This window comes from Parasteatoda tepidariorum, chromosome 3 (assembly GCF_982258835.1).
Source record: "Parasteatoda tepidariorum strain Cologne lab strain chromosome 3, Ptep-v5.0, whole genome shotgun sequence".
Taxonomy (NCBI): Eukaryota; Metazoa; Arthropoda; class Arachnida; order Araneae; family Theridiidae; genus Parasteatoda; species Parasteatoda tepidariorum.
The window spans coordinates 89,105,981-89,130,762 of record NC_141757.1 but is presented as its reverse complement, the minus strand read 5'-3'; the positions used below and the strand labels follow the sequence as shown (position 1 = coordinate 89,130,762).

At 28.1% G+C, this 24,782-nt stretch overlaps 1 protein-coding gene across 2 annotated transcripts in view; it reads right to left on the bottom strand.

The window, feature by feature from the left end:
• LOC107441897 (synaptogenesis protein syg-2) overlaps nt 1-24,782 on the bottom strand; it is a 165,018-nt gene that overhangs the window by 139,617 nt on the left and 619 nt on the right. The window lies entirely within an intron of this gene.

Sequence of the window (24,782 nt, the reverse complement as noted above, 5' to 3'; positions counted from 1 at the left end):
AGTTCTAGTGTTTCAGAAGTTAAATATACAAGTCTTTTCATTAGATATCATCTTTGCCTTTCTAACAATATCAGTAGGTTCAATGACTTATTAATGTAAAAGTGTTATAAATGATAATTTTAACATCTGCAAAGGCTATAAAACAAAAAAACTAGTAATCGCAATGAAACGTACACACTTTAAAGACCTGTTTTCATAAATTTACGTAAGAAAAGTCATTTTGTCAATTTCCCAGTAGTTTAAGCTCGATATGAATATATTTTTACGAAAAACAACAAGTATTTCCTGTAAGTGCAATTAAGAAAAGTACGTCTTTTAAAAATATGAAATTTAAGCTTTTCCTCGTTATTTATTCATTTATTTTTTAAAATTTTGTATGTGGTATATATTTCAGTCTGAGGAGTCTTGTAAGTGTATTTTATCAATTATTTTATGACTTCGTTAAACCTGTAGTTCTACTAGGACAATGTTTATGTTCCTTTTTCCTTCAGCATAATACATAATTATAAATATATAATAGATATGTGATAATTTTGCATTCACTAAATAATAAGTAATCAAATCAATATGAGCGAATTAAAATTACAGAAATAATTGAAAATCAAAGTTTAAATAGTATAATTTAAAATTAGAAAGTTAAATTATTGAGTTAAATATATTATAAAAGCATAATTCATAACCACGAATACATTTAAGTTAATAGAGCACTAATTAAAATTTTTTTTTTTAAAAAAGAATATTATATATCTGTTAGATGTTCCTTTTTTACTAATTACGCAATTATGTTTCACAAATTATTTCATTTTAATTATTTTAATTCCTCTTCTATTTAAGCTAAAATGAAATTGATCCGGTTTGTCAGTTTTGAAAGCTTTTGCTTGACATAAATATTTTTTTATCAAAAATAATTCCTAATTTAAATTGATAGGACACGATAAATTCTCACTGCACTTTATTGGCCCCATTCTTTTACGTAATGTACAAAGTGCACTTTAGAAATTTTCAGTTTCTGGAGATTCTATTTTTCATTTAAACTTCGGCCAATCTTGAAACTTTGCCAACTCTAAAAAATGACATCGGTACACACTGCCCCCCTCTTTTTTTCTTCTAAGTTTTTCATTCTTGTTTTTTCTTACTTTCTTTAAACCATCTGCCCAGGAGAAAGTTATAAAAAGTTATAAATAAAATAAGAAAACAAGTCTTCATGTGCAGACCACAAGCTATGCCGTTACTTAGTGATAAGAAATTGTTGTTCAGGAAAAGTTAGAAAAAATGAAATATTTTTTGGCGTTTACCGTTAACGTGTATCGAAACATATTTAGGAAATCTGAAGCAAACTCAACGGTCTGTTTCTTTCCGCCCTAAATGTTTCCAAAAAGAACAATGGGCAAAAATATTGATAAGGAAAAAATAAAACAAAAAGTCTTTATTTTTCATTTTATGTATTTTTGTTTTCAGCTACTAGTTTCATATCAATATTAAATTTAAAATTTTGAAAATGGTTAAAATGGTAAATGACATCTTTGATTTAGTGGATAAATACGTAAGTGAAAGAGTGAGATTCTGCTGAAGGCGATTAAAAAATACATCACTTGATGCTATTTTTATTTTTAGAAACTTCCATAAAGTTTCACTTTTGCTATAAGACACATAAGTATGGAACCCACTTGATCCATTTTCACATACCATATTACTATGGAATCTGAATAGAATCTAATCAGGGGATGTAATCCACGTTTAGATTCCATATTATTAATATGAATTCCTAAATCATGAAAATGGTCAGATCGGTTAGTGACATTTTCGATTACTTGAGTAAATAAAAGGTAGAAATAACATATTCAATCAAATAGGTAAATAAGAATAGATACTGCAAAAACTGAGTATTTTATCTTGTGTATAAGATATGGAGCACTCTATTCTATTTTCATGATTGTAAGTACTCAAAAGTACTTAAGAAATGTAGTCAATGGAAAATAATTCAATATAATCCATATTTAAAATCCATATTACTATAGAATTTAAATATAGGCTTATAAATGGATGTTATCCAAGTTAAGATTAAATCCTACATGAGGAGTAATATAGATTATTGAAACTGGACCAACTGTTGATTAACTATTGAAACTGGCCCAAATCGTAAACGACATTTTAATTGAATGTGTAAAGGAGAAAATAAATATGCTTTCAGAATGTTTGTCTGCACTCTATCCTATTTAACTCATAGAAACTTTAATAAAGTTTCATTCTTTTTGTGAACTATTTAAAAAAGTAATCTTTGTAATCTATGAAAGTAAAATGGAATCTAAAATCTCTAAAGAAACCAAAATTATACTTATGACAAGATGCTTGAAAAGTGATATATGTAACTGGTTTAAAAAATTAGAGTGTAGAAAACTTGATATTATTTTAATTCTGAACCACTTCTTTTGTAAAATACTTAAGAAAGTAATACAGTTCTGATTCTCAGAGTACAACTCTTCCTCTTAGTTATACGTGAGCAAAGGATTAAGAAGTAAACATAATTATTATGTATTTGTATTTAAATCTAAAATGCAGTTGTCTTTGTTTGTCAATTAGTTAAAAATTGGTCCCTATTGTTGTTGTTACAACAAAAAACATCCATTATACAAATTAAAGGCTTAAACAAAAAATATACTTTATTGTTAGAGGGAAACAATTGGGATCTAAAAATTATAATAACTTTTATTTTCTTAAAATGTAAAATAACGTTTCTTTTTGTGGATAACAACATGATATTATTATTGATATTGCAACAATGATCAACGTGCAGTGAACAAAATAAATATTCGAAAAAACGAAATATTTTGTGTACGGTAAATGTTTGATTTGTCTGTATTTACTTTACTATAACTATGATCTTTTATTTTATTTTGCTATTTATTAAAACATGAAAGAATAGACATTTGTTTTCTTTTTTGCAATTAACAAAATTTTATCTAATGTACTCAAACAGAAAATTCTGCACGTCTTGTGGCGAAAAAAGGCACCATAAAAATCAAATTTATGAAGAAAAAAATAATAATCTGTAGGAGAAAAACACAAAACGTTAATTAAAGATTCCGTTAATGACAGTCAAATCTCCAGATATTGTAGCCACACGTTTCATCATCTTAACATAAGCATTTGTAGAATGCTACAAATAATATTTGAAATTATGAAACTGGGTTTAACGAAGAAACTGACAAGAATAGAGTCTTTATATAAATTTTATAATTTAAATTAGGTTTCAATTGTTACATTTCCTTTTTTTTCTATGGAAAATAAATTAGCCAATAAAATAGTTTAAATTATGTATTGTTTTTTTATATTTTCTTTATTTAAATCTTATATAATGCTTGAATAATGAACTCCTTTCCTCGAAACATATTCTGGGATGCAATCATATGTCAGTGTGATGCAATCATATGTCAGTGTGATGCAATCATATGTCAGTGTGATGCAATCAATTCATTACAGAAGTGTGTTAAAAGAGTGCAGCAAAAGATATTTTTCAGTATCCATAGGCAGTGGAGTTAAAATAATTTATGGTGGTGAGGAGAAAATCATAATAATTTTATTTTGTTTTGTCAGTTTATGCTCATTATGTTTATTGGTTTTTTACAGTAATTTGCCCAAAGTTGAACTTTTACTTGCACCTTTTCTTTTATGAGGAATAAATATAGTCCCAATAATGAATAATCAGAAGTTAATTTAACATTTTACTCGTTTTTATTCATTCTTTTTCCTCTGAGAATGAAATTAATTTCTCAAATTGTCACTTTTTAAAAAATAAACTAATTACAGAATTTTCCTGAATTCAATTTTGTTCTTAAATTTATTGAAGTTTGCATTTCCCCAGGGAATTGAACTGAAATAATGATGCAAGGTCCAGTCAAGCACTGCTGGCTCAGAAAATGATTTTAATACCGATAAAAATGAAAACACTACAAATGTTCATCGCAATTTGCACGAATTATATGGAATGCATCACGACGTACCGGTCACAAAATAAAAAAATTAAAATACTGATAATGAAAACTGACCTTCCTGTAATTTTTTTGGTCTAATGATCGGATATGACTCAACCTTAATTGTTCGAGATTGTGACTTATAATGTGCTAAATTATTAGACAGATTAGACTTAATGCAGACGATATTTTCAGTTGTGAAATCAGACTGAAAACAGACAGACGTTTTTCAACGGATTGAAATTTTTGACGTGCAAAATGAAGGGGATAGCCTCAATCCCGGAAATATGACTCCAATAGTTTTTTCAAGAGAATTTTGTCATAGAGAGGTTCAAAATTGTTTTAACAAAAATAACTTTTTTAAATTTCGATTTCTCAGTAACTATCTCAGCTGAAATTTTGTACTTTGCCATTGCAACTGTATTCTTCAGAATGATGTGAACAAATAGTATACATTGCAATTCAAACGATTTTCGATTGTTATTAAGTAATGATAAAAAAAATAAATATTAACTGAAAGTTACATTTTGCATCGAAGTAATTTCGGATAAATGAATTTTATTTAGCAAATTATGTTCGCTTAGAATTATTTCTAAATATGCTTAAGTGCTCGATTAAGGCGAAATAAAACTTTTATTAAAAAGTTCGAATTTTGGGCCGCTCTCCTGTCCAAATTATTGAACCCATATTTCTCAGATTGCTGAACATTTTGGGGTCAAATATCTAAATTCGTCGAAAAAACGGTATGTTTATTTAAAAAAAGTACCGTTTTATATCGAATATCATATTTTATATATTGTTTGTGCTAATAAATTAGCATATTTGAGACCCCCTTCGGACTATTCATTGTCGAATTGGTTTGGACTATTTAGCTTCAATTCCAGAACTTGAAAATTCGATGATTAGATCAAAAATTATTCAGGATGGTCAGCAACTGTAACCTTTTTCGCACTGTAATTACATAGGTTGATTCACCGAAAAAAATCTTAAATACGTTTCCAAAGTAATTCACAATTTAAAAAAAAACAATAGTATTATCGTAGGATCATATAATGAATGCCACAAGTACTGAACACGAGAAAAAGCCTTCTGAGAAAAGGGCGATGAGTTTTGTTTCAAGAGAGAGAAATGTGTTAAATGAAAAGTTTATTTTTCTACACTCGGAAAATGAGAAACAAAAATTGTATCCTAATTAAATGTATGCAGACACATTGAACAAAAAGAAGAGGAAAATTAGAAGAAAATGTCGTAAAATGGCTTTAACTTTGTTGAGATATGAAAATAAAGGATATTTATTTTTAGCTCTCAACATTAACTTTCGAAAATAGCCCCCACCAAAATTTAATGTTTTTTTTAGATTTTTTTTTTGGTCGTTTTGAAATGCTAAAATTTATTTGAGGTTTATTTGAAGTTGACTTCAAAAACAACCTTAAAAAATCAACATTCCAAAGTTCATAATCAAAGTCTATGAAGTTGCTTTACTCACAGTTGAGGTTGTTTTGGGGTTGATAAAAATCTACCTCAGGGCAACCAGCTTAGACATGTTGTTTTTGAAATGTGCAGGTTAATTTCCTATACGGAGGGGAAAAAAGACTATTTGAGGTGCAAATGATTCACTGGGTTTCAACTAAAAGTATCACTCAAGTTCGTATGAGGCTGATTTCATGAGGAGTAAATGAGGTTGAAATCGAAGTTTACTGATCAGGTTATTGTTGGGGCAAAACTCAGTCTCATTTTCTACCTCAGGTGTATTTTTTTACGCTGTAAACTTCAAAACAAACTCAAAAGAATTTTTTTATAAGCGATATTATTTTATCTTATGTATTATTTAGGAAAACCTCTTCAACAATTAAAACTAAAAGAATACATATTTATATATTTGCACTAAAACCATAATATTTATAATTAATTATATTCCTTTAATGTTGTATTACAACCCATTCTTAAAAAATAGATATTCATGTAGTCATGAACTTAAGAAATAATAATGGTCTCAGAAGAATCGATTTTCTTTTTCTTAGTTCAGTTATTTAAGAATGTTTCTTTCCCTTTATTTTCCTGAATATTACCTATCTAGATTAACTTATCAAAAAGCTTATTTCTCCTTAAATAGAATTGCCAGTTAGGTAATTACCTAAATTGGGCCATTAAGCAATTAAATTAACTATCAATTTGGGAGAAATATTTTCGCTGAAGATGCTTACTGATTCGTATACATTAAGGAACTCCATTTTGCTTTTTATATTCATATTTTCTTAAACTTCATTTTTAAAAATAATTCCGTAAAGCAATGTCGTTATAAAAAATACACTGCTCGAAACCATCAAAGGATGTTGAGGTTGTGAGTTGATCTTGCATCGGGAAAATTGTGTGAATGATTGATACATTATTGACAAGCGTAGTAGGCTATTAGAGATAAAAATGATACTTGTTTGTCAGAAAAAAATTCGTTGATTGCGCATTTGGGTACAAAAACAAAAAAAAACACAATTTGTGCATATGAGAAAGACAACTAACAAAAGGAGTTTCCTTAAAAGAAAATCGGTTTTAGTAGGAGGTATGGTTTCCAGGACGGTCAGCAACGTTGCATCGAGTCAATGAGGTTATTAATGAAGGACTTTGGTATTCTGCCCATTCCTCCAGAGTAGCTCTTTCCAGTTCTTGGAGATATTGTGGGGGTGGTAGGCGTCCAGCAATTCATCTGCCTAGAACGTCTCAAACATGCTCGATTTTTTTTCATGTCCGGAGAACACGCTGGCCAAATGATTCGTGTGATTCCTTCCTCCAAACGTTAATCATTTATCAAGTTAGCATGATGTGCCCTGCAATTGTCATCTCCAATTGCTGCACTGCAGAGTAAGGGAGTACAATAGGTCTCAGGACAGCGTGCTTACTGAATGTCGATTATTCTTTTCCGTTTGTCTTACATTAAGTTGAATTTTGAATTTTGAAATTTGCTGCTGTTGAAGAATCTTCTTTGACGTCAAACTCTCAATTTTTTTCTTACTGTGAAGTTTTAATATAAGAAAAAATCTCAATTGTGACTCTCTTCTTCCATTTTATGTAAACAGAATTTGCTTTTACTGTTATTTTATACAAGACTTTTAATATCCTTTAATTGCTTTGAGCAGTGCAGTACTTTTGCAGAAAATGATATGCATACCAACGTAAACTCAACTTTAAAATAGAAAACTTCATTAAAAAATAGTTTTGTATCTTATAAATACTATTTTATTGTCGAAGCAAGTCTTTTTTGCTAAATAAATTTTTGTCTAAAATTTTGTTCGGTTAATAAAAAAAACTTAATTACACTTTGTAATATGTTGAGCGATGATATCGTTTATATTATTTTCAACCCAGTTATGGATTAAAGTTAAATCACATAATCGCACTTCCTAAATATGATTTTACAATAAGTTAAATAATATAATCGTTCTTTCTAAACATAATTTCACATTAAGTTTCATATAATACTACTTCATAAATCTAATTCCATGATTAGTTAAATCATATAATCGTACTTCCTGAATATAATTTCGCGATTAGTATTTCGTATCTCCTTAGAATGGTTTCACAAATCTCTGGTTTAACTTAAACTGACATATGATTTAATTTAGCCTTTTATGAAGCTTACAGCACATTTTCATCATATTTATGATTCAAAAAAACAATAAATACAATATTAAGGTTTGATGCAGAACTATATTTTTTGAGAGTATTTAAAGGATAATTTATGACCTTTTTCAGTTGTGCATTGAGTATGAAGTAAACAAATATGTTAGAAAGTATTGTTTTAAAAGACGCTTTCAATTAAATTGCACAGTTAGAAATTCAGAACTACGTTGAACTATAATTTAGTTCAAATATAGTCGATATTATGATTGACTAAGACTAGAATACGGTTAAATTTAACCCTTTATTAAAGCTGCAGCACATCTGTATCGTACTTTGTTAAATGTATGGAAGCTATGGTTCAGCATAAAACTGTTTTTTTTTTTAAGAAAGTAAAAATGTCCATTATACACTCTTTTTAATTCTGTTCAGGATCCAAAATGCAAGGAGTAAAAATATTCTGGTAAAATTACCATTCTATATCTTAATTATATGTCTGATAAAAAAAAACATAATTTGGTTTATAAAAACCAAAATATACGGTATTTAAATTAATCATTCGGTAATTTTTTCGTTAATAGGGCAACTGATTACCAAATAATCTGGTTTTCAAAATTGTATTTCTTATTACCGAATATTTAATAAAGCATATACAACTTTATATATATATATATATATATATATACTTATCGTATTTACACATTCTTGCAATTTTGTGTGCATATGTATATATATATATATATATATATATATATATATATACAGGTGGTTATCAAAATAATGGAAACACTTGTGAATAAAAGCGACATTTGAGAATTCGCTTCATAAGCATTAAAATATAATCTTACACATCAGTTTTTTTTAATATAAAAAGTAAATATATTAGGTGGTATGAGAGAGCTTTAGCAGAGTTGTCTACGTTTTGATTTTCTGTTAGAAGCGTAAAATGTCAGACCTCACAGATTTTCAGAGTCGCCAAATTGTAGGAGCCCGACTAGTTGGAGCAACAGTGACCGATACATCCCAGTTATTAGGCGTTTCTAGAGGTACGGTGTCTAAAGTCATGACAGCATGCACACAGCGCGGAAAGACAAGTTCAGCAAAGCAAAATAGTGGACGGAAGGAGAAAGAGACCGACGGGTAGTGAAGCGGATTGTAATGTCTAAAAAGAAAACAACTGCAGCCAAAGTGACCGCAGAGCTCAATCAGCGTCTGGGGTCTCCAGTGTCAACAATTATGTTAGGAGATACCTTCATAAAGAAAACATTTACAGCAGAACACCTTCATAATCTAGGGTGTTTCCATTATTTTGATAACCACCTGTATATATATATATATATACATATGCACACAAAATTGCAAGAATGTGTAAATACGATAAGTAACAAAATAATATCATTTGTTATGAAATCAATATCATTATTTTACACCTCAACTAAGGTTCAAAAATTTAAACGAATCTTTCAAAAATTGGAAAGAAATTATTTCCAAAATAAAATAATTTTACTTGTTTATGTGCTTTAATAAAAAGTTTGGAAATTTATGAAAATTCAATAACTAAATATATGTTTTAAGACTCATCTTAATAGAGAATACATTTTGCTACTAGACATACACAAAAATAAGGACATGACTGACAATATATTATAAATGCTTCCGATTACAATTTTTATTTATATAGAAATTATAAGATTAATCCAATCTACTGCAAAAAAGCGTAAATTCCTATTGAAAACAAATTTCGTTTATACGTGACAGCAATGTGTATGACACGTTAACCTCCTAGATTAACGAATCAGAGCCTTCACAATAATAGTGCTTACATAATTCCCAACAATAGCGTTTGTGTATTTAGTTTTATCAATTAAAAAAAAAAACGTTATAAATGTTTAAAACAGTACCAAATAAATGCAAATAAGCAACTGTACCGATTATCTCACCAATTTAAAAAAACACCCCATGAATTCACCTACTCAGATAAAGGATTAAAAGCCATTAATTACATTTTCACCATCGAAAATGTTCTTTTATGAATAGAAAAAACATGTTCTTATGAAAAAAATGAAAGACAGAGTTTTAGATTATTTACTTTCAAAAACTAAATCTCTTTAAAATTTCCCCACGATTTGATTTACCAGGATAAATACATAAGTGGAAATAAATTGTATTTTCAGAATTAAAACTTTGCTTTTTGAACAGAAACAAAAACTTATAAAAAGCAATATTGATTGAAAATGAAAACCAACTCTATAAGCGAAATCAATTTTTCGTCCATTGTAATTTACCTGTGGGAAAAAATTGTGTATAGGAGACACCAATGCTGATTTCATTGATTTTTAGATCAATGCATACAATTAGTGAATACAAACTTAAAAAAAGTATGGTCAAAACTACATAAATATGGTAAAACTCATTGTGTTTCTGAATGAGGTGTTATCAACAGAGGTTTATACACTGAGGAGCATGGTAATTTTTGCCGAAGCACTTTAAAAATAACATATTGTATTATAATCTATAATAAAATTGGGTAATCTCATCATGATACATTAGAGTATGGCATACAAAGTATTTATTTACTTAAATTTACTTCTCAGTTTTGTATTTTTTAATAAATCTGTGGTAATACAACCTATTACATATTTAGTAAAATATTTTTTAAACACATAATAAATTTGTAACCATTTATATGGTAACGTTACCATAAGAACGGAACTCCTTACAATATAAATGGCTTAAATAATGTATATTTCTGTTTGTGCTTACTAGAATATCTTATTTCTATCTATCTTTGGTTTATGTATGATTTATTTATATTTGGCTTAAAGTTACAAGAATTATGTTATTTTTACGAGAATATCTCTGTCATAAAATACGGTAATACGGTACGGAAGAGTATCAGATTTTGTTTAGTGCAGAATTCTCACCAAATCAAAAAATATTTTTCAGAATTAGCTTACATTTTTCTTAATTAAATTTTTAAGCATGAATAAATAATATCAATCTTCACTAAATCATGAATCTCTCTATAACTCGTAGATATTTCTTGTTCATATTCAAATTTGATGCTTTAAAAATTAGTTTAGTGCGAATGACATCATATACTCGAGATTAGTTTGGTATTTTTATCTAATGGTTTTATCACTGTTGAAAAATGAAACATAATTTCTCATATAATTTTCAAGTTCCTTGAAAAAACAATTTTAAATTACCTAGGGACATTTATAAAGATAATATTTTTCATACCTAAAATTTCTCCTTTATTAATGTACTAGCCATCTTTGGAGACCAGCTTGGTGACCTTTATTATTTAAATTATTTTGTACAACATATGAACTTTACTGGTAACCAAGCCGAATGTACAGCAGGACTTTATTTAAATATTCTAATTCTTCAAACCTTCCTCTAAACCTAACACCTTTATTAGTTTTAAACAATATATTAACCAAATCATTTCCCTGTTTAACTGTTGGTCGTGGCTAAGTCAGCGCGGAAGTACTTCGACAAACTTTTTTTCTAGAGATGTTCACGATATAGCAAAAGTTCTTTATTTATTGAATTTTAGTAATAATTTCAAACCACGCCGGTAGTCATTAAATCACATTAACTACGCTGAGTTAATTTTAGACATTTCAGCATAGTAGGTGGCAGAAGTATTTAAGTTTCTCCCATCGCTGCTGTGAGATAAATTAGTTCCAATGATTCCAATGATCCATTACGTGCTGTGTTACTTCCTCACTCACCACTTGACAAATAATTTGAGTATTGTATAATACATGCATTCTATTGCTTTAAAAAGGTAGGACCCTTCACCGATCATTAGTATGACAGTTTGTGGCACCACAACACCGTTATAATGTTTAAAAGTTGTATAGCCATTTTAAAAAGGATAAAACATAAATTCAAATAATTATTTTGATTTTTATAAAAATACAAAATTATTCTAAATAAATATTTTACATATAACTAATTAATTATTCAACACTACTTGAATTATTTTATTTTATGACCGTCGTTGAGTAGCCGACTCAATTTTTAAATTACGACTACCAATGTCCATCTCCATAGCCTTGTAATTTAATACCTAATCCAGAAGACAAGTGAACTCATAGATCAAGTATTGGAAGAAATTTGCCTTCTTGGAGAACTTTTTGAGGGAACTAACCCGTATTTGCTTTACATGGAGGGGGAAACTGAGAATACCTTCCACGGTTAGCATGATGGCAAGGACACTCTAACCCATGATCCTTCTACCACTGAGGATATTTAACTTAGCACTGCGGTTGGTGCAAAATAGGTGCGAAATTCGTATCGACCATGGCTGGGATTCGAACTAGATTCACCTCATTGGGAGGCAAACGCTCTACCTCCTGAGCCACCACGTCTCTACCTGAATAATTATTAAATGTTACCCAACGAAAGAGAGAGATATAAATGACGCATTCAAAACCAATGCGGAAAACTCAATAGCCAAAATTGATTTTTCGTTTTTTGCAGGCTCTATAAGAGACTAAACCACTTATGAAAAACACCAAAATTTGCATCAAGTTCTCTTCATTGATTTGTATATCAGCACAATTATAATAAGTATTGCCAACATCAGTCACGTCAATCATCATATTGAGGATTGTAGTATTAGATAAGTTTTAAATGAATATTCGAAAGGTTTGATATATCTATAACACAAATTATCGCTATCGCAAAACTAAATCCTGGTATTTTCGCCATTAAAAACGACGCTATTTATCAAAATGACGTTATTTATTGGAAGTTAATCCTATATTTCGCAGGAGTGATTCTATCACTGCTTAAAAATGAAACACTAAAATTCTAAACTAATTTTTATTTTCTTCCAAAAATAAAAGCAATTATCGGAGTCATTCACAACGAAAAAGTCAGCAGTGGTATTATTTTCACCGTAAAAAACGTATCTTTCAGAAACATATAAAAAACATAAACTCAAGTTATGAAAATGAAGATTCTATAAAGATATAAAATTTTTTCTCTACTGGAAACTAAATTGTCTATAGGTGACGTGACGTGAGAATTCACGATTAGCGACTTCATGCATTTTTATATGAGTGTGGACATAATAATGTCTACATAATCAGTGTCATGCAAATATATGAATATTGTAATATTAGTTTAATTATTTAAGAAATATTTGAAATATTAAAAATATTTTTAAACAAATTCACGTAAATTAATGTCAATATCTATCAGCTCATTAATCGTTGCTGTTGCAACAGTTAATCCAGGGCATTCTGACTTTAAAAAACAAAATTAGAACAAACGAATTTCGGAAATTATTCAAATGAAAGAAAGAATTAACAGGCATAATAATATTTTCACAGACGAAACCTTCTCCTTCAAAAATATTAAAAAACGAAACAAAATCAATACTGAGTGATAATGAAAACTCATTAAAAGTAATCAGTTTTTCGTCTCCTGCAGGTCATATGTGAGACTATATCGTTTATGGGTGACGCCAAAGTTTGTGACAAGTTGACATGATTAATTTTTATATCAGTGAAAACCTAATAACTATTATCTACAAAATTCCCGTCTACCCAAACAACGAAGATTGTATTATTAGTTAAATTATTTAATAAATATTCAAAATGTTAAAAACACTTTTATTAAACAAATTAGCATGCCAATTTCTTTCAGAGCATTATTTTTTGCAAATCACGTCTCTATTGAGACCTTTGTAGCTTTAAGAACTAAATTAGAATAAATGAATTAATTTATCATTGTCAAAAAATAAAACACTGAAATTCTAACATTGCTTTCCATTAAGTGATTTCAAAGTACACCTGGACATGTACAAAGAAAGAATTAGCAGTCAAAACATTATTTTCAATGTAAATACTTTCTCCGTCATGAATATAAAAAGCAACATAAAAAATCCAATGATGAGGAATAATGAAAACTTAAAAAAGATATTTAATTTTTCGTCTCCTGCAGGACTTATGTGAGGCTAACTCGCTTATGGGTGACTCCAAACTTCAATACTAATCAACTTCATCAATTTTCATATCAGTGCGTTATACCTAATAATTATTACCAATAAAATTCCCGATTACCAAAACAATGAGGATTGTATTATTAGTTTATTTAAGAAATTTGAAATTTTTTAAAAACATTTATCTTAAGCAAATTAGCATGTATTACTGTTAATATCTATCATCTCATTGAGTTTTGCAAATCGCGTTGACGTTGTAACGTTTAGTTTCTTTCAAAATTTCTTCAAAAACGTTATTATTGTTAGTTTATTTATTTAAGAAATATTCCACATGAAAAAGAACCTTTTTTGAAAGAAAGTAGCGCAAATAATCCTCAATGTCTATCAGAGTATTATTTTTTTCAAATCACATTGCTATTGAAACGTTTGATTCTGAAATTTGTAGTCTTGATAAATAAGAACAAACGACTTCCTTTATCACTGTCAAAAATAAAACACTGAAATTTTAACATTACTTTCATCTTCTTTTAAAAACGAAAGTTATTTAAAATTACCCCTAGACTTTTATAAAGAAAGAATTAGCAGTCGTAATAATATTTTCAGTGTAAGAACTTTTCCTTCATGAATATAAGAAAACATAAAAAATCCAATACTGAGTGATAATGAAAACTCTATAAAGATATTCAATTTTTCGTCTGCTGCAGGCCATATGTGAGACTAAAAAGTTTATAGGAGACGCCAAAGTACGGGTCTTGTCAACTTCATCAATTTTCATATCAGTGCATACCTAATAATTGTTAGCAATAAAATTCCCGTCAACCAAATCAATGATGATAGTATTGTTATATTTAATAAATATTATTTTTTTAAAAAACGATTTCCTTAAGCAAATTAACATATGTTAATGCCTATATCTATCAGCACATGATTTTTGCGAATTACGTAGCCATTGGAACGCTTAGTTACTTCCCAAATTCCTTCAAAAACGTTATAATTATTAGGTTAATTATTTAATAAGTATTCTATACGAAGAAAAGAACATTTAAAAAAATTTACATAAATAAAAGTCACTTTTTATTAGCGTATTATTTTTTGCAAATCACGTTACTTTTGAAACATTTAATTCTGAAATTTGTAGCCTTAAAAACTAAATAAGAACAAATTACTTCACTTATGACTGCAGAAAATAAAACACCGAAAATTTAACATTACTTTCATTTTCTTTTAAAAACGAAAGTTATTTAAAATTACCCCTAGACTTTTATAAAGAAAGAATTAGCAGTCATAATAATATTTTCAGTGTAAAAACTTCTCCTTTATGAATATAAGAAAACATAAAAAATCCAATACTGAGTGATAATGAAAACTCTATAAAGATATTCAATTTTTCGTCTCCTGCAGGCCATATGTGAGACTAAATCGTTTATGGGTGACGCCAAAGTTCGCGACTAGTCGACCTCATCGATTTTCATATCAGTGCATACATAAATCATTGAAGTCTTCTTCAGTTTTCAAAATGGAGAAAAAAAGTCAAATTTTTTTCCTATTCTAACTTTTCAAGTGTATCTATAAGATATTTTTCGTCCTCATCGATACTAAGGGAGCTAAAAATTGAAAAGTTGTTTTCATTCTTTTGGTGCGAAATCGAGTATTTATGAAATGGATCTTCTATACCCAAAGGAAAAAGTATGCCATCATTTGAAATTGATTTCCGTTGTTATTCAGTTGAGAGTCAAAAAAGTAGCAGGTATTTCGGAATTTTTTTTTCAATTTGCGAGAAAGAAAATAAACGTATAGATATTTTTTGTCTACATATCATTTATTTATATTTTATTTGTGTTTATAAAACCGTTAGAATTCGCAAAAATAGCTTTTAAAGTAATTCGTATAGTTTCAAAAGATATTATTCACTTATACAAATATTTTTCAAAGGTGTAATGGAATATGAAGAAGCAAAACTATTTTAGTTTTTTTAGATATTCTGAAACATTTTCGGAGTATTATCATAAAGTATTATCAGTATTATTTATAAAGTATCATCAGTATTATTTATAATGTATTATCAGTATTATTTATAAAGTTAGATCAGATTGTGGGATACAAACAGCTGATAATTTTAAAGACAAAGAAAAATATTTTGATATATTTATAAATTGGGAAAACAGTTTTACAGGGAAATATTAAAGATATGTTTAGTATGCTTACAACAATCATAATTCTACGAGGATAACAAAACAGAGTACCTCATCTACATTCTTAATGAAAGTTATCATATATACCATATTTTAAAAAAGTCGTATTTTTAAAATTTGATTTCTCAGGAACTATTCGACCAATTTCGCTGAAAATTTGTATTTCGCCATGCAAAAATTAAATACTTTAAAATAATGTCAAGAATTTTATATTTCAAAATTCAAAATTTTTTTGACTATTATTAAATAAAATAAAAAAAATAATAATTATTAAAATTTATTTTTTTTCATGGAATCATCTTTAGCTAAAACGAATTTTATAATTGTGTGCAAAAACTTTTCATTTCTTTTAAAACTTTATCGAGATATGGAGAATACTCAAAAAAACTAACATTAAGGGATCCAAATATTGAACCGGCCTCTATACATCTGAATCAATATTAGTTCTACTATTAGTTTCTTAACTTCAAGCAAATAAGTATATTTGAAGTGTGAATTATTTCCCCTCATTTCAACTAAAAGTAGTGCTTAACTATTTATGAGGTGTAAATGTGGTTGAAATTGAGATTTATTGATAATGCTATTTTTGGCTGAAAGCATAACCTCATTTTCTACATCAAGTATACCGTTTCTCACTTGTCAACCTCGAAAACACCATATTTTTGGGTATGGATGGTCTTAGTGGAGGCAAGTAAAATAAATACCTCATAGTTATTATTCTTTTAATTCCAATTATACATATACTTATGTACTTATATACATATATACTTTTAGGCCCAATTTGTCAGGGGATAGAGCATTCACCTCCCAATGAGGTGGCCCAGGTTCGAATTACACCGATTGTTGACTGATGCTGACTCTGCTCCCGGCTCGCTCCCACCACACTGCTAACGTGAAATATCCTCAATGACAAGCAGATTAGGGGTTCGAATCCCCTTGTCGTCAGCCGAACTATGGTTTTCCTCTCCATATAAAGCAAATGCGAGTTAGTTCCACCGAAAAGTCCTCCACCACAAAGGCTTGTTTTTCCTAATGCTTGTCTTGATCCAGGAGTCTTCTCGATTGGGTTCAAAAATGCAAAGCTAGTCACCAGTCGTAAACTCAGTATATATATATATATATATATATATATATATATATATATATATATATATATATATATATATATATATATATATATATATATATATATATATATATATATATATATATATATATATATATATAGCAAATAATTCATTTTTAGCGAAAAATGTTTTTTTTTTTTAAAAATGAATGCATGAATCTTGATCATAGTAAAAAACTAAGTTTACTCTTAAACGTATTTTTTACAACTAATAAAAAATGTATTTTACAATAAATAAAATCATACGTTAATTATAGGTATTAACATGTCTCCTAAGTATTATACAGAATAATTTCTTACAAATGTCTTAGAAAGAAAAGTTTGAATTCGAGAAGAAAAAGTAGCTAAAAAGCCACCTTAAATGTTTAAGAACAAAAGAACTAAAACCCTGGCGGTACTTTTTATTGCATCGTTAACAATGAATATTCGCTGCATTGTAAAAGCATCTTAAGATGCAAAACTACAGTAGCTGTGTTTTTTCCTTGTTATCTAGACAAAACAAAGCAAGATAATGCAGCGCGGCTTCTTATTTAAGTCTCTGAATTTGCTGAAAACCGAAATAAAGTCGTTCCTGAAGTATTTACAAGCCTTTTCTTCTTAAAACTGTCCTTTTTTTTTTTTTTTTTACTATTTGGTGAAGATGCACAATAATTCCTTTTAAGTATCCGATATGTCTTTTGAGTATTCATTACTCATTTTGCTAATTTAATGAAAAATATTACATCAGAGCAAAAGATATAATATATAGTATATATATATCTTTTATAGTATATTATAGTAATATATATATATATATATATTATAACCTTTTCTCACTTATACAGAAAATAATGAAACTTATCATATGAAATATCAATAAAAAGTAATCAGAAACTTAGTAAAATATTTTTAGTACACTATTTTAGCTTCTTGTCCAGTAGCATATTTGCTACTTATACTCTTTTTAGTATACGTAGTATGCATTGCATTGAATTAAATGTAGGGTTCAAAGGGACAAAGTTCAAATAAAGGCATTACGCACCAAATCTACTGTTTTAAAACATTTATACATAGTATGCAGTACATTATATTTTAGTTCGAGATTAGCTACACTTAGAACTGATGTTAATTGAATTTAAATTGATTAAATAATGAAGTTTTTTTACTATGTTTCGTGATTAACTACTTCTGCCTGTTATTTTAGTGGTAACTCGATATTGTAATATTCCGATATAATACAATAATGTGATATGAGTATCATGTGACTGTTGTTGATAATAAGTGTATTTAGGCAACTATCAATGTGTATTTCAAGTCTTTGCTTGAGAAACACTGACTTGCTATCGTTCTGACAGATCTTCTCTATGACTTTAAGCAATGAAAATGGTAAATTGTCTGCTCCTTCTTATGAGAACAGACATCAAATTACGCAAAAGCAACCGCAATAATGGTTAGCCAAATGTAATTATTAAAGAAATGTTTTTTAAATTGGAAGGCAAGAGTATCAGGTCTAACTTTTTGGTAAATGGGAGAAAGAAACTTCATTTGTTAAATTTTATTCAACTTCCGATAATCTTCAAACAAATAATGCTTAAAGACGATATGAAAAATATTTTCTTCATATTTATTCCTTATACAATTCATTTGTAACTTAATTTATAATTCACATTTTGTACTTCTAAAGACAACGTCATCCAATAAAATATAAAGTCAATTTTTTAACTCGTAAATATAACGTTATGTGTAAAATTTCTATAATTATTGCGAATAGTATATGAATATCAATAATAAACAAACATCTATTTAAATTTATCTTAATTTTGTTATGATTATTATCTAATTAATCACATTCATTAGTTTATTTAACAGCAAAAAATAGGAATTATATCAGAAGGCCTTCCACGATAAAGCGAAATTGTATGTAGTACTTGGTGATGACACCAATATTTTTATTAAACTGGATATTACTGTTTCAAAACTTAGGAATCTCTGTGTGCTTTCAGAATTTAATATTCAATTTTGAATTAATGCATAACTCCTTCCTCCCCTCAAAAAAGGTAGAACTGCTTAATGCCATTTTGTCGCCCCGGTCATTGGATAATATTCCTTTAAATCTTAGTGGTTTCACTTCTGTAAATTCTGAAACTATCGGGCTGTCATTGAATTTACAAGCATATGATGTGGTTGAGATCTCTATTGATTATCACGTTGCAAAGCATTCCTAATGTGCTCAACTTTGTTCAGATTAGGAGATTTTAATTGTCAATCGAAGCGTCTAAAGTCAAATAAGTGTTTTTGGAGCCATTTCCCTTTCAGAAATTTAATGTATTTTTGAGGTTTATTTGCGGTTGGTTTGAGTTGTCAAGGTTGATTTGAGGTTTAATCGAAGTTGAAAGACAACCTTAAAATATCTACCTCCCTAGGTATATAATCAAGGTGTATAAAGTTGTTCTATTCACACTTGATATTGTTTTGATGTTGATGGAAATCTACGTTAGAGCAACGAGTTAAGGAGGTTGGTTTTGAGGTGTACAGATAATTTTTGCTACACTTTAAGCAATTACGTATATTTGAGGTATGAATAATTTCACCAGAACTCAAGTAATTTTTTTTCTTATGAATTATACATGAGATTGATTTTGTGAGATGTAAATGTGGTTGAAATTGAGGTTTATTAATGAGGCTGTTTTTGGTGCAAAACATAATCTCATTTTCTGACTTAGGTGTATTTTTTTTACACCTTTATTTAAGGGTTTTTAGCTTCTCTTGCCGAGTTAGGTGTCGCATTTCCCTACTTACCTCTTATACTATGACGGAGCATCCAGCACCTTAAGTAATCATCTGTTGATATGTTCTACGGTTTCTAGAGTTTGTCTGCATATCCATACCTGTCCGTCCATCAGATTAAATTGCAAATAAAACTTCTCAAGTAAAGCATATTTGCAGTTAACAACAGTGGTGTTGGTGGACCCAGCTGAGCCTTAAAGTTTTCAGTCGTCTAGTCAACGGTGGTATGTGAATAGTGTTTGAACTCCGAATGTCAATATCAGTGATAGTCTGTTGAACATTTCATTAGCACGCAGGCACTTACTTTTTAATACCCAGTATTAAAACCCGGTTGGCAATTTGAAGAAGGTTTGCACTTCTTTCACATATAATGATTCTCGTGAGCAATCCTCGGTCTCGCTCTTCTCTCGCGATCTCTTTCCACCGGCGGTGATTTCGAAGATAAATTGTTTTACAATATTAACGATATTTCCGGTACACTTGTAAAATGCTCCAGCACGAAGATCCAAATTTTATCCCTACCTCGGATGTGCAAAATTCTATCTGTCATGCACCGACTGTCACTCTGTTAAACTTTCTTAAACTTCGATTACCTGTCACTGTGGCTGCAAGAACCGATCTAATTTTTTTTGTGTGGAAACTTTCTTCTGAAGGCTCTGATAACTGCCTCAGTGATACTCTGATTGGAAGCATATCTATTCTATTTACATACACACGTCTACGTCAATCTTCCAAGCTTTTCAGTGGATATAGATTGGATGATAGAATAAGAAAAAGGGTGAATAAATTTGTTAGTTAGAATTCTCTTTTTAAATTACGTCCCTTTCACAAAACCCAGAAAAAAATTGAAATAGAAATACACCGTGATTTCTATCTGTAAAGCAAAGCTAAAACAAACGGGTCTAATCTGGGAAGATGTCAGGTAGTTTGATTCACTCTTATCCAATTTACTAAAAGCGAGTCCAACGCTTAATCGGGTGAGGTTCATAAACCTTAGTATAAATTGAGGTAAAAATAGTTATTACCATTATTCTTGACCTCTAAATTCTAATATTCATTGTGACTGTAGGTAAAATATGAAACTACTTTCTCTAAGACAAACGCATTAAAATGCATTAAATATATGTAAAAAAAATTTCTGAAATATTCCTTACAAAGTATTGGGTATTTTTTAACGAACAACAATTTCTCATGATCCATTCTTGTTTTACCAGAGACGACACAGAATAAAAGCAAAGTACACCTTTATAAAGTTAAAAAATTTATTCCGAGTTACTATTAACTAATAAAAAATTAAGAAAATAACAGCGAATTATTTCATTTTCTTTTGCACAATTTACATCTTTTAAAATTACGTATTTAAAACAATATTTTACTAATTATTATTTTAATAGTAGGAGTAGAAAGTTACAAAACAGTGTAAAAAATTTTTCAATGAAAAATTATAAATTTTTTAATACTATGCATGATTAAAAAAAAACAACTCATTATTTTAGTTTTGTAGAATATTTAGTTTGGTAAAACCAGCACGTAAGAACAAATTAGTGGATATTTTCTGGAAATTATGTATGTGAGTTGAATAAATAAACAAATGTGGAAACCTAGATATTTCATTTTAATCATGTTGCTTGTCACTCTGATTTTCCTGCAGTGATGGTGTCATGAGTTATTATGGACAGTATTGGGTTTTAAATCGCATCAGAAATCCTTCAAAATAAAATTTAATTCCAAGATTTTTCTTTGTACATCTAAAACTGATAATGAATCAGAATAATGAAATATGAAATAGAATAAAAAATATATAAGTGATACAGTTAATTTCTTGTACCGTAAATAAGTGAAATGGATATTAATTAAGAGAAATACTGTTGTTTTTAACATTTCCCTATGTATGAGAGATTTTAAAATAAATTTTTTAAGAGAAACCTCAACAATAAATGATGGTATTCTTTTGTAAGTTATATTTCAGATAATTTGACAAGATAAGCAATGGTGATCTGTATGTTTAAATATATAATTCAAAGGTGATCTGCATGCATATAAATTTGCTTTACTTAGTCAAATAATGTTTAATAGAAAATAAAACTACGTTTCATATTTTGTGAATTATAAACTTGCGCAAAAAGCAAAAGAATAAATTTAAAAACTTATTTGTAATTTAAAAACTTCCTGAAAACTTAGTAATAATTTAATCATAATAATAATTATTCTCAAAAATTAAAATGCAACATCATATTATAGTGGAATCGTTTATTTAGTTGCAGGTGATACCATTCCTAAAGCATTTGATTTTTATTAAATATTCTTTGAGTTTGCTTTGTGTTTTGCTATGGTTAACAAAATCTCTAACCAGATCATCAAATCAATCAAAACATTTTATGTCTAAACAACAGTTAGTAAATGTATAATTTGTGTTAATGGTGGTAAAAATAATAATTTACTGTCATATTATTTTTCATTTATTTAAATATTGGTTTAATAGGAGTAAAAATTCCAGAAAAATAACACTTCAAATATTCTATAACAAAACTGGATGATTGTTCTTAAGTATTTATAAAAAAATACTATGTACTTTATATGGCCTATAGAGTTTTTGAGTAGAAGCGTAATCTGAGCTATCATTTATTTCAATTGAATGGATTCAATTCAATTGAGCTATCAATTTGAAAGTCGTTGTCAGGTGATAATTTTAACTTTAAAAAGTCAAACATTTGTATCTTAAATAAGCATTTTTTTTTTGGTCTGAGTAAGGGTAAACTTTAAAAATTGAATTTGAAACGAATTGAAAATAAATTATTAGGAATTATCAATATAAAATAAAGCTACGTATAGAAATGGAAATATAAACAGATCTGATAAATTATTTCGGTACATCTAGAAAATATGTCCCTATTACATGCTTCCTATTAAGAGCTGAGTTATCTTCCCGAAACTATTGTTTTGCCAGGATTAAACGATTAACTAACTAAACGTTTCTCTGCCGAACATTGTTTTTCGTTCGAACCAAGTAAGAAAACAATTTATGTTAGCAAAAATAAAATCCAATTCAATAAGTAGCTTTGAGAATAAATATAAAAGATTATTGTATACAAGAAAAGAATAAATGGACATATATATATACATATATATATATATATATGTTCTGATCAAACTATTATGAAATTTCTGGTCGAATCATATTCTTTGAAATTAACCTAAAATTCTTCAGAGTCTTAACGAAAGATGACAAATTATCTCTGCAGTCTTGAAGCTTCTACTATTCACGAGTGTCTTACAGAAGAAGATAAATCCATTGCATCTTTCACACAAATATTTCCTTACTTACATTCTTCTGAAATTGCAAAACATTTTTCAAACGGTAATCTTTATTTATTCTTGCGTGTTTGAAGCAAGGAATATAGGATATTTGAAATGAAAGGCAATCTTCATTAGTAAAAGTCCTTTGGGCCATTGCTTTATAAAGACTATATTTAAAATTGCATAATTTTAAACGAAATCATCTGTGCATTATCATTTTCATAAGTAATTCATGCAAATTTATTCCACTCTTGAAATCTTTTTTTGTTGACGACTTTCATTATAGTCAAGTTGAATTTCGAAGCGTAATAAAGAAGCATTTAAAGCAACTTTTTAAGTGAAAAGCAAATATATACTAAACGATGAAAAGTGAGCATAAAATCTCAATTAATTGGACTCGGATAAACTATTTTTTCTAGTCTATGTTTTATCCCACAATAAAACAAATCACTTCATAGTGACTTATTTAGTAGTGACTTCGCACAGCAAATTAAATACTTATAAAGTAAAGCCAAAAATATTTATTATTAGAAAGACTCTACCAAAAGATATGATTCACACTCGTATTATAATAATTCCAATTGACCCAAATATCTTTTTTTTTTGCTTTGTATAAAATTGTGGTTACATTGTTGGTTATTTCTCTCAATGTTATTAATCTCCAATATAGTTGTGGGCTATAACTACAAAAAAAAAACAATTTATCATCTACATCTACATACTTGAAAAACCTGTGGAAAACAAAATATAAATGTGAACGTTTGCATATATATCTAATTAAATAGTGTACATGGTTACTAAGGTGACTTAAAATTAAATATTGTTTTATAAAAAAAATATTGCATTTACAAAACAAAAGAATTATATTTCTGAATTAATGGAAACTGTTAATAAACATATTTATCTGACCTTTCGGGAGGGAAAATAGTTTAAAAAAATAACATTTTAAAAGTTAAATAATTCACATTCAATTTCTTAACTTTTTATCATGTTTAATATGGTGATTATAAATGCGAATTAAGGAATTTTATCACATGAAAAAAATTACTTAGTTATAAAAATCTCCATCTAAATTTAGTATGACGTATATTTTTCGTTTTTAATTTGAATATTAAACTCTTATGTTTTATATACAAGAATAAAATTAATTGAGAAAAAGGGATAAAATTAATTAAAAGACACATGTTGGCACTTACACGATCAAAAATAAATAAAATATATTTAATATTTACATGCAATAATTTTTTTAAATAATTCTGTAATATTACTATATTATAAATTACTTAATTATAATTATGTGTAAAATAAATGCAGAAGAACGATTAGACTCTTAATTTCTTTTTAAATGATGTTCATAAAGTAATATACATATTATTTAATTATTTCATAATATTTATAAATTTCTGCTACAGATAAACTATTTAGTGTAAATTATTTTTCATTCCTCCCTTCCCAAATATAATCGACATGCTTGATAATATTGTTAAAGAAAAACTATATGAATTGACAGTTAACAGCGAATCAATGGGAAAAACGTCTTGAAAAACATATAGCCATTTTATATTCACTAATTTATTATTATTACTAAAGACACCTGCACTGAAAAAAATTAACAGAATACATAAAATTTATGAATAAATTATCGTGTTTATCCTGTTTTATTATATTTGAAAAAATTAAACTGTCTGAACTAATTAAGAAAAAAAGTAGTAATTTATTTTAAATACACGCTTCTATTTTCCTAAACCAATAATCGCATGAGATACTGTATAGTTTTTGAAACAGAAATTTAAACATTTTCAAATTTAATAAAATCTTAGAAAGAGTCTAGAGATCTCTTAAAATCTAAGAAAAAT